The following is a 12619-nucleotide window of genomic DNA, read 5'->3' as shown; positions in this document are numbered from 1 at the left end:
TAGGAACAGATTGAATTGCACTAATTTTTAATCCTTCCTTGTTATGAATGTTTTCAGCATTATTGTATCAATTTTTATCGATAATATTAATACTAATTCTATTATAATAGTTATTGTCATTACAATGTTATGTCCGACTTTATGATTACAATTTTTCTTTTCTTTCCCTCATATATATATATATTTCGCGCTTATTTTTGGTAAACCGAAATTAAACGCATACTTAATTTACCGATACGCTGACTAAATAATTTTTGTATTTGACGGAAATTGAGTTTCACGCTTCCTCATGAGAAAATTCATTTCCCATGCAGAAACCCGAAGCCCTTGCTTAATGTAAAAATTCGTTTTGTTCAAATTTTAGTTTCTCAAGCTGACTAAGCTGAGAAACAGGTTTTTATTTTAGCTACCCTACAACGTAGAGGCTATATTTGAATAAAAATTACATTGTAAGTACTTCTTACATAAAACGCTGAAATTGGAAGCGCTTACGATGCTTTATCGTTCCGGTCTTCTTGGAAACCCCTGGCGACTTAGACCAAGTACCGACTCTACCTGTAGACTAAACAATTTTTATCTGGGCTTTTTGTCACTGACCAGAGATTAGTCAAGACAGCCCGCATACTTAGCGTCGCGAGAATTTTATGACATCAGTTTGCTCAACGACGTCGAACGAGCAGTCCATTTCAATCTCATTACGAGTATATATATATATATATTGATACTAGTTAAGTTATTAAAAGTGACATAATTTGGGTGTAATAAAACCAATAAATAAACTTCATAACGAGACAAAACCTGTGGTACAATAGATTATTAGTGCCTCTCTGCATCACATCCCGACAACCTGCAGCAGGTTCCATCATCGGTCGTAGCTGTGTAGGATAAGTTATCGGCAAAGAGGTAAGGTGCACATTTATCCCGATATCCAAGGAAAGGTCATTCTGCAAGAAAGGGTCTGAAGGATAGAGTCCTTCTGAACGATCCCTAAATAAAAAATAAAATTAAAAGATAGAGGAATTCTGTCCTCTATCTGAGATTAACTTACGTCCGCGCCTCCTGGGCCAAGTTCACACCGAGCGCTTCCAACGTATCTCATAAATTTTAAATACTGCAAAAAGATAAATTTCAATCTTAATTTTTCGCGCCTTTTTATTTAAATAAATTTTTATAAAAAGTTGGACGTAACAACAATTAGTCTTATTATTATTTTTTTTCATAGCATTGACAACAAAACGTTATCGCACTGAGCAAAAGAAATCCAAAGTGCATGGAAAAACAAGGACGTTAAGTTTTAGTATAAACAATACAATAGCAAGAATTGCACCAGTGGAAAACTTTACAGTACTTACAAAAATTCTTGGGCAAAAATTAAGGAAATACAAAAAAAAAATACGCAAAAGAAAAAGCAGAAAAAAAGAGTCATCCATAGAAGCGGCAAATAGAATTATACAAAAAAAATTGATCAGCTACCAAAATATTCAATACTAGATAATACTTTCCTGAACTTATGGTCAGATACATGGACCTATAGATCTAAAGAAAGATCATCAATATCAGATCTTCTCAAAAAGTATTTATTGCTAAAGGGGCACGACTAAAGTTCTCGTGGCGCTTTCATTTGGGGGTGTTTTCGGATAGATCGACCGAAAATCAGTCGAGCATGAGGAGTGAAATTTTTCGATATCTCGCCTCGTTTTCGAGATATCGAGATTTAAACTTTCAACTTTCGATACACGTATTTTATAGGATATCTCGATAATTTTACAATAATCATCTCAAGAAGAGAAATTTTTACGACCGGCAAAAAAATGAGACTAGAGGATGGTTCGAATGAAGAAAAGGACGATATCGAAAAAGCGATAGAAAGAGACTCTGATCCAGAATACAATGGTGAGGATGTCCTTTGAGAATAATGAGTCTCAACACAACAGGAGGGGTTTGAAGTCGTAAAATACTTCGGAAGAGACGAGCCGAGGGGTCCCCTTCTGTTGCGTATGAAGTGCGGTTAGACGATACCTTCCCGTGGTGCACATCGAGTATAAAAAGCCTCTGATATTCAGCTTTTTATCGCAAAAATTGTCTAAAAACATACACGGAAATGTAGAAATGTTTATTTTTTATAATTTTAGCATGAATATCAGTTAGCTCTGTCGACTGGTGAGACAATTCTACATAATTTTGTGCTAGTTGAAAGTTGGCTCTGCCTAAAAAGCACGGATTGGGGTATGCTACTATCTACTTGAGACAATTCTACATAATTTTGTGCTAGTTGATAGTTGGTTCTGTCTAAATAGCACGGATTGGGGTATGCTACATGATTTAATGAATATTAAATGTTTCTTCTGATTTTGATTACGGTTCATTTTTGATTTCTACTCATAATTCTATTGAAAAGTATGCAATGTCAATCTCTAATATTATTTGAAATGATTCGCGCTTTTATTTTGCCACGATTACACAAAGGAATCTCTTATCGACTGTTTTTCTAGCGCACTTTTCTTTTTCGCTTATCTGTATATGAAAACTTTGAACTTCGATATCTCGAAAACGAAGCGAGATATCGAAAAATTTTATTGTCCATTTTCGACTCATTTTCAGTCGTTCTACCTAAAAACACCTTCAAATGGCGACGCCACGGAAACCGTAGTATCCCTGTTCTTTCTCTGAATGTTGTACATCGGTACCAACGTGTTCAAAAACTTGAATCTAATAAAATCAGCATTTTACCATTACGCGGCGCATATTGGTGATCATTCAATCAATCTCCATAACAATTTCATGGTTAATATTCCAGAAGAAAAAGCTTGGTCACATTATAGATCATGCAGCACGCCGTTAAGAAATCCGGTTACCTCGTGGTACTTCAGTCAATGATTATGATCATTACCCGGAAACTCATGAATACATTAGATTCCAATTTTACGGTTGTCACTGGCATGGACATGTAATGTGTTATCGCGTAAAAGAGGTACCAACAACTTCACGCCGGTGAAACACTTGATCAGCGTTTAGAATAAACACTGGCTACGGTAAATAGAATACGTTTAACAGGCTATACACTGATTGAGGAGTAGAAATGTAATTTTCACCAGTTCTTACAAAGTATGGGCCCCCGGGTTTACATAGAAGTTTCTGTCTCCTAAGATATGTCGCGTAACACGGAGGCAGACTATGGTTCGTCGTGCCCCATTTCGTACTGCTCTAAAAGGTAGTCTAAATGTGGGCACTTCGAACACGCCGAGCGCGAGACGCGTTAGCGACCGTCGACCAAAGCGGATAACGTTGGTGCTACGGGGAGCCAAATTCCAAGCCCCGTGCCTGGGCTACAAAGTCAAAATATGACATGTAGGCCTAGGTACAACTGACTAATTGAGGTCGGACTCGTAGTGGTATGTCGTATGGCCTCGAGCTCGTTACGTGTATCCCTGGGCCTGTTTCAAGGTACAGGTATACGCGTCCCGGGAAACGCCATCGCGGAGAGAGTAGAGTTATAATTTTCCAGAGTTATGCCCTAAGAGGCGAGGTACTCAACTTCCGTCTTTCAGACCGGGAAAGCAAGGCTTGATTTTAAAAAGTAATCCCAGTTTGGAAATATCAATTAATTCTCATTCTTTATTACGAAATACACCTCTTAAACCGGGTGATGGTTTCAGAAACCTTTCTATCACTACGAGCTGCTAATGCCTCTGAAAAAACCATATATGTCGATGTCTGCTTACTTGACCCTTGCGTGGGCGAAACAGGTAAATTTTACGTTGGTCACCCAACAATTTACGTTGACGCCGAATGTGATGAAACTCCTCGAAATAAAACTAATTTTAATCAAATGGAAAGGCTTGTAAAATGAACTATCTCTGCGACTTTTTATACTATGTTTTACCGGCAAGATTTCCCGATAAACTTTTATTTGTACATTTACATTGTACATATTACATGGTACATGGGTCGTTGACGGAATACGTAAAGCCATGAAAAAAGGCTATCGAATTTTAAAAGTGTTAAAAATATGGCGATATGAAATGATTGCATATAGTACGGGCAGTTGCATAAATTTTTTCATCACTGGCGGCCCAAAATTTCATGTTTCCATTGTACAAAAGCCTGACGGTTCGACAGCTGAAGTATGGAAAGCCCCCGGTAGGTCGGAGCCCTGGGATGCCTGGCCAGACTACTTTGATGAACCAAAAGGCGAAATAAGAATGATAATAATAAGGCTTTTCGATTGACCAGAGGGCAGTGAAACGTCGATATAAAAAAATGGAGCAGTTAAAACTGCTTGACGAACATTTGGCGAAGTCTTTAATGGTGTGTTTAATTGTCATCTTGAAACACACAAATTGTCACACCAACGGCTAAGATACTGTATTTTTCACCCTCGTCTATTGGCGTGATGTTGTGCACGAGCAACTAAAGGACACAAGATGCTGAGTTTTCTGCGCTGGCATAATAATAATAATAAAAATGATGTCTGGCTAAGTGGTGCTCCTCTCGCTACGGTAATGGAATAAGTCCGTACAGCCAGTTTTTCTTCCTCACAGGTGATGGCCTTCTGGGCGTGAGGAACGAAACTATCCATCTCGGTTTCGTTAAAAATCACCACCTTTGCAGTGGGCTAACCACCCCTGCAAGGGATTTGAACAGGTTCCTAATATTAGACCTGAAGCGGCCCCCCATAACCAGCCCTCTTCTGACGAGGGCCATGAAACAGTTAGGAGGGGCCTACTGGCCCATTCCAATTCGAAATTTGACCACGGACTTTCCTTACAGCGTCTGAGGTGAACAAAGGAGCTGAGAAGAAATTTAATGCAGTGTTGGAAAAGATGCGAGCCACAGATCTCCGGCTATGCGAGGTGCCTGCACACTCGGTGGTGCAAAATGCACACAGAGTTACAACTAACGCAGGCAGTGCTCGCATCACAGGTGCGGTATACTCAATCTTGACAGTGGAGAGAAGAAGAGTCAGACTTTGATTCTTCAATATCAAACGTTTCGAAGACTGAGGACGAAGTCTCATTGACACCTGAGACAGCCGCACCGAGGTGGAGCGCACTAGAGTATTTTTTTTCGAAAAATTACGCTCTCTGCAGAACATGTAGCTAGCGCTAACGAAGATCTCGACCATCGGGTGCCAGGTGGTATGGACCCTTTTGCACTGAATCATGCAATTTTATGATGTGACTCGAAAGTTTACTCAGGGTAATCAAACATCCGTCAATCCCAAATTAAGCCTGTAATGACACATCAAACAGATTGCAAACAAGATCAAAAAGACTCGACAGGGCTAAAGGTAAAGAATTTAAAGTATTGTAATCATTCAGCATAAAGATCAGCAACAACAAGTGAGCGTGGAAAGCATAAATTATCATATTAGCAATACTTGATATAGAATGCTCTGAACATCTATAATTTATTTTAAAGTTTAAAAAAGCATTATTTTTCACGAGGTCCCGAATTGTAACATTCAAAACCTATATAAAGCGAATAATTGTAAAAGGTATAAGTTAACGTCACATAAAGAAATTCGAAAATATATACTTCTTGAGAATGATATTGATAGCCTTGGTGTACGATTGTTATCAGTATTGGTGTCCGTTTCTAAATGCGGTTTTTATTATCGCTTTTCTCAGAAGTAATAACCGAAAAAAGGCATAACAAATTGGTACTGCTTATTAAGCCTCAGCAGCTACATGAACAATTGTAAAATCTGATGTTAACACGTCGCGTGTGTGTGCACGTGCCAACAAACGACATGACACGTTGATATAATACGTGTAAATAGGTTCAATAAACACGTGTGTGATGAATTATTCCATCGCTCAAGTCGCAACTCGGGGAAAAACCGAGCAATCGCCGGTAGTCAATCACGCAAATAATGCACAGGCATCAACAAAGCAATCATAAAAGGTGTCGCATTTGAATGAACCATGTTAAATAATGAAAAACATATACTTTTACGGCTGATTAGACGTTACAGAATGTACACTTATTAAAGGTCTTCAACGACTGACGATTAAAGAATTATATTCGAAAAGGCAACGGCTGTTGTTTACACAGCGTGCATATTTGTTACTCTTGAGAGAAGAAATGAATAAACTCTCCAAAAAGAACAACTAACAGTTATAACATGTCATAATCATCAAGTCGACAATATAAGTCTTCGGAGCATCAACTCAAAAATATACACCACGTAGAGAAATCTTTAAGTTCCTGTTTTGAATAACTTAAGGTTTAAACGCATCACGATCAAAATCAATAATCACAGGTGTGCGCTTAATCACGTCAGTAATGATTCCGAAGTTTGTGGTTCAATCATCGACGCTAAATGTTCAGGAGTACTTTTTAATGCTGAAAATTCGTAAGAGTTCATGGAAAATCTTCCACAGTTGATTAAGTGCTTTGACAACTCTGATTCTGATTATCAAAAATTCATCAATGAAGAAAACAGTTGCGCTGGTTATTCATATACATTCATGGTGCTGGGTGGAATAAAATACGGGAGCTGAATGTTAGAAATACAAGATACCACTAACAGCTCTTCGCTGAATACAGCTTGAAAACTCCTGATGTACTCGGCCATCCGATTGTGACGTATCCAGTCAAGAGCGTTTTTCAATAAACAGTGTTGGAACACGCCTACGCTTGAAAAAATCGCAAAAATCATTTTGCTCAATGAATGATTCAACTGTTGAATGCTAAATTGACATAATTGAAGTCTTCCTGATAACGAGACGCGTGAAAGTATCACCAAGTACTTTGCTCTCACATGTTCGAGTTCTTACAAAAACTACCACTAAACATCCTAAAGTCAAAATTTTATTCAATTTTTGAAACATTTGAAAAGTTAAATCATTCCAAATAAAGTCTTTCTTTTCCTGACTAATAAGATATAAAGGTTTTGCAATAGTAGAAAAATCTTTGATAAATTTTCTATAATTAAAACCTATAAAATTTCTAAGTTCAGATTTATTTTCAGTAACAGGCCAATTAATAATAGCAGAAATTTTATCTGGAGAACTTTTCAGTCCTTCACCCGAAACTACATGTCCAAGGAAAATAACTTCTTTTTGGAAAAATATTCATTTCTCAAGATTTATCTCAAGAGAAGCTTGTAAAAGTCTTTCAAAAACATTTTGAAGATGAATAGAATGTTCATTTAGAATTTTACTGAACATAATAATATCATCCCAATAAACTAAATGAACTTTGCCGAGAAGACCTTCTGAAACTATGTTCATAAGTTTAACGAAGGTAGCAGGAGCATTACATAAGCCAAAAGGAAGAACCTTGAATTGCCAAACCTCATTCCAAATACAAAAAGCAGTTTTAGGTCTATCTTCCGGAGCAACTTCAACTTGCTAATATCCACTTCTTAAATCAATGGAAGAAAACCATTGAGCACCAAAAACTATATTCAATGTGACTTCTTGATGTGAAATTGGTGTTGAACCCTTAACTGTGACATCGTTTAATTTACGATAGTCAACACAAAATCTAATTTATCACCTTTTTTTGGAACAACAACAACAGGAGAAGCCAAAGGACCATCACAAGGTTCTATTGCATCCCGTTGTTCCATTGCTTTCATAACTGAATTTACTTTATCCCTATAATGGAAATTGATAGAACAAATTCTGGAAGGTTATTCAAAGAAGAACTAATTATATTAATTCAACCAACTTTTCTACCGTCTAAAAATTTTTTATCGTTGAATTCAGTAAATAAACCAGATTTGATTGAGAAATCCAATCCTATAATACATTCTTCTTCAATTTCAGAAAAAACAACCTCTTAATTAACCTTAATATTGGAAATGTTGATTCCTTTAATCTTGATAAAATTGTTATCGAATTTATCACCTGAAAATGTGAAAATAGAATAAGAAACAGAAGAATTACTCGAAGCTGTTACCTCTCCTTTAAATAAAGAAGAATTAAGAACCGTAATATTAGCAGCAGTATCAACGGTAATGATACATTTTTACCATTAATTTTTCCTCTGAGCAAAAGTTCTGGTTTAGAAGAACCAGAAAAATACAAAAAATCAATTAAATTTCATTTTTTTAACCCAGAAATAAATTGCAAACCAGCAATTCTATCTTTCTCTTCGATAGAAACTGAAGGGTACGCAAATTTGAACAGCTTATCTAAATCATTTGGAAAGTCTATCAAATTTTCATTTCTAGACTATTTTCTAGTCATAAAACGACTGAAATAAGCGAAAGCCTCAGACCGTCTGGGCTGCTCGGGTCGAAAACTGAGCCGAATTTCTGCGCTGCCTGATATGCTGCCCTATATAGGAACGCATCGCTTATAGAATAGATGTGTGACTTTGTGTACGCGGTTGGATACTCGTCCGGCTTCATATCCAGGCGTTTGACGTAGAGTAACAGATAATGACAGCAGTGAGATGCAAAATAGGAGAGGACTCAGGGTATCTCTCTGGTATACGCCTCTCCTAAATGGCACTGCTCTGGTAGACACTTCCGTTTCACCAGATGTTACGGTGAAACGTGTCCTCCAGAGCGGCATTAGATGTCCGATGCATCTGACTATTTGTAGGGGTACTGAAAGGCATTCGAGCAAGTGGAGGAGAAGCTCGTGAAATGTTGTATCAAATGCCTTTGTGTAATCCACCCAGGCCATTGACGAGTTGCGCTTACAGCAGTATGCCCCGATTTTTAAGCATCGCTCCACTAACAAGTTTTCCTCGTAACCTGTCAAGCCACGCTTGCTGCGACGCTGTTCGTCAGAATTCTCTCGTTCAAGATCTCAGTGAACAATTTGTAGGAGTATTCAGACATGCAATAGACCGTTAGTTTTTAGGGTTAGACAGATCACCACTTTTGGGGGATCAGCATCGTGCGCCCTTCAACGAGCCATCCAGGTATGGGCGTATCTCTTCCTAGATATTCTGAGAACATACAAGACAGATGCTGTTAAGATAATGTCAGTTTCTTACACCAGAAGGTGGAGATTGCATCTGGCCCAGGGGCAGCCCAGTTCTTTGTGCCCCCTAGAGCATTCCTGATCTCATCAATGCTCACTCGTTGGAACTCTCCAGGAATTCGTGATAGATGTTCGTCACAGAATTCTCTGAAAAGTTGAAGGGCTGAAGTGTCTACATCTAGCGCACTAGCGCGACTATACTTTTCGGTCGAGTAGATTTTGACTCTTTCTGCACTTGCAGGCTCATAAGTGAGGAGGGGCCTGCGGCTTAAGAAAGCGCGAAGGGTCAGATTGGAACAATCTGTTGTCCTTTCGCCGCTTGTACCGCTTTGCCAATGACTTTTTAATGGACATTCTTCGTTGGCACTAGCTAGATATTCTGCAAAGAGCATAATTTTCCGGAGGAAATTACCCTCTCTGCTGGTGAAGTCCTATTGATTGGCGTCTTCAGGGGAAGGAGATGGGGGTTCTGCAGTAAGAGAAAGGCGAAACTCCCGTTTATTATCATTATTATTATTATTTATTACTATTAGTCATTAAATTCTCTATCTGATGAAATGAGTCTCGAGTTTCCCTTCAACTTCCCTTAAAACGCTCCTTCAAACGAATTTGATCCCTGTTCATCCTTTCTTCTAACCGATTTAACTTTATCTCTAAAGCTAGAAGTCCTCCATCAGTACGTTCTTCGATGCAATCGGCAAATTGTGTCCTCCTTCTAGCTCGAGTTTGCCTACGACTTGGGCTTTCGGCATAATTATTCCAAAATTCCTCGAAAATTCATTAATAAAAATATTCATGACACGCGAAACGAACCACTCCCTGACACCGATGCGTAAAATAAATCCGAATACTAACTACAAAAAATAAGTAATTAATGGAAAAGTTCACTTACAGATTGACAGCTATTGAATCATTGAAGAGAAGACGTTCGGTCAACTCAAGTCTCATTCAAAAACTGGAGATAAACAAACTCTCCCCTCATTGCTATGAACATTCTAATCGTCAAGCAACGTCAACAACTTATAAAACTGTCATTAGTCTAATAGTCAGAAGATAGCGACATACAAATATTTTACAATGCTTTATTATCAGTTTCATTATTCTACTTCTTTATTCGTTCTTTCTTCTTTCCATTCCAACTTTCGCTTGTGAAAAATACTTACTGTTATGTATTTTTGCTCTTTAAAGGTGTCAATATGTAAACCATGTACTTAACCTCAGAGACTTTAAGTTCCCCTTTTTAGTCCTAGCCTTTTGACCAATAGACAGGGATAAGGGGATTTTCAATAGAGAAAGTAAAAATGTGTGATTTATGTAAAAACAATAAAAAAATTTATTAAATGAAAATTATTAAAGAATTATAACAATTTAAACGTTACCAACAGATGATTACTTTCACCTGCTGGTCAAGATGCATTACAATTAATTGGTACTTAGTTGATACTCCAGTCAGCGCAATATTTACATTTACTTACGAATTGATTCAAATATCAATTGAAAAACAATTTGGCGATCAAATAAACTTCATACAAAAATTTGCAAACTTTGAAATATTATCAATACAATGTTCAAGACGAACCGAGACTTATGAATTCAAGAGATGTTCCACGATGATTTAATCTTGATCTTACTTTTTCGACAGCTGACTGATGCATCAAACTTTACGTATTTGTTTAGTCGAATGTAACATAATTAGATGTCACTTGCTTCAGGCGCGCGCAAGTCCCTTCGCATGGTCTTTCCCTTTTTGGGAAGCTAATGCTTCTCTTACGTCACGTACTCTTATTTCAAAATTTTATTACTTTTCGCCACGTGGGTTTTCCAAAAGCAATGAAATACACCATGTTTCCCTGTCCTGAGAAGGACATTTTGTTTGAGTACCTCGCCTTATAGGGCATAACTCTGAGGATGACTCTACTTCTAGTGACGGCGTTACTTGGGACGTGATATTCTTGCGCCTTTATAAAGGCCCAAGGATACACGCATCTAGCCCAAGGCCTTACAACATACCACTACGAGTCCAACCTGCCATCTATGATGACAATTAGATCATCCGCGTACGCTGCATATCGTTTTCCATGTTCAGACTGATGAAGTGTTTTCAAGAGATCATCGAACATGATGTTCTAACACAGTGGGCCGAGCACAGATCCCTGAGGGCATCCACGCGTGGCCACTTTTGTGGTTGAGCCAGTTCCCCATGATAGGCTAACTGTACGATCTGTAAAGTAATTTTGCATTACCTCGTAGATATTTTTGGAGCAGTTTCGTGACTTTAGTCCCTCGAGGACTAAGGGCCACCATACATTGTCAAACGCGCCTGAGATATCGAAGAGCAATGCAACCACGTTACGTTCCGTAGACTCTTGCACCGCTCTTCGCACCGTCAGTATCACATCAACCGTTGATCGCCCTTCCATTGATCCACATTCGTGATTTGAAATGTTTCGTTGTTTGAGGACGCTAGTTGAAAGCCGAATTTTTATAAGCCTTTTGAAGATTTTACCTTGTACTGATAAAAGGCATATAGGACGGTATGATTTAGGGTCCGCTACATCTTTGTCGGGAATCTTTAGGAGCATACGAATTGTTCCCTCCTTCGAAGCCCGAGGAAAGACACTTTGAGTCGAGCATTCGTTGAATAGTGCCAGAAATCTTTCTGGGAGGTACGATTGCACGTTTAACGACCTCCACTTCCAGCAGGTCTAGTCCTAAAGCTTTTCCATTCTTAAACGTTCGGACGACTTGCTCCAGTTCTTCTTTGTTAAACGGTTCTGCATCGTCTGTGTCAGGTAGGTTGAGAGCGTTTATCTTTATTCTGCTCTGTTCATCTGTGTCCTTTTCTGGGTGGTCATCAAGTACTTGTACTGCCAGCAATCGCTCGGCTGTTTTCTTGAAGTCCAGGGTCTCACCACCCTCTTTAGTGCGAAGCGCATTCATGACTTTTTCGGCTCCAAAAGCAGCGAAATATCTAAAAGATGATTTTCTTAACTATTCTTCGGAGCCCTCTTTATTTTAACGGAATCATAGGAAAATTCAAAGAAAAATAACTCAGCTTATAATCGTTAACCTCGATCCTTAAGTTTTATTTCTATTCATTTTTAGCTTCTCTTAAAATATATATTAAATGATTATGTGAAATAATTGAAATACCTTCAGACATTACGTTACGTATCAACAGATTGCAGAGTGGTATAGATAACATAACTGTATGTTCAAGCTAAATAATAACTCAGCACTGAAAAGTGAGTCGATTCAGAATATTTCATCCTTGCATTTTTTTAAAGACGATATCTATGGGGTAATTACCACCTCCGATTCGGGTGATAACTTTCTTTTTATCTTATACATACCTTGTGACATCAGCTTCTCTTTCTTTAATTCTTAATACATAAACAAAACCGGGTTTCTATTGTTCCATGGGATTTGTTTACATTACAGTTTCTCTAGGCCCGTTTGTTCTCAGCATCCTAATTTTTCATGATTTCTACAGCTCACGGAATCTTAAAAAACAGCTAAAGACTTTTTAGTAATCTTCCAGTCTAGTTAGACCGGGGTTGAAAAATTGTGAAACATTTTAAAATGTATGAACAAGTGACGATCGAGTATTACTAACTTGAATTTAATATCGCTCACAGGTCAGGTCAGCACGAAAACATTGATTTAATCGA

The sequence above is a fragment of the Chelonus insularis genome, unplaced genomic scaffold, assembly GCF_013357705.1.
Source record: "Chelonus insularis isolate UGA/USDA-ARS -01 unplaced genomic scaffold, ASM1335770v1 contig_27_pilon, whole genome shotgun sequence".
Lineage (NCBI taxonomy): Eukaryota > Metazoa > Arthropoda > Insecta > Hymenoptera > Braconidae > Chelonus > Chelonus insularis.
Note: the sequence above shows the minus strand (reverse complement) of the source record.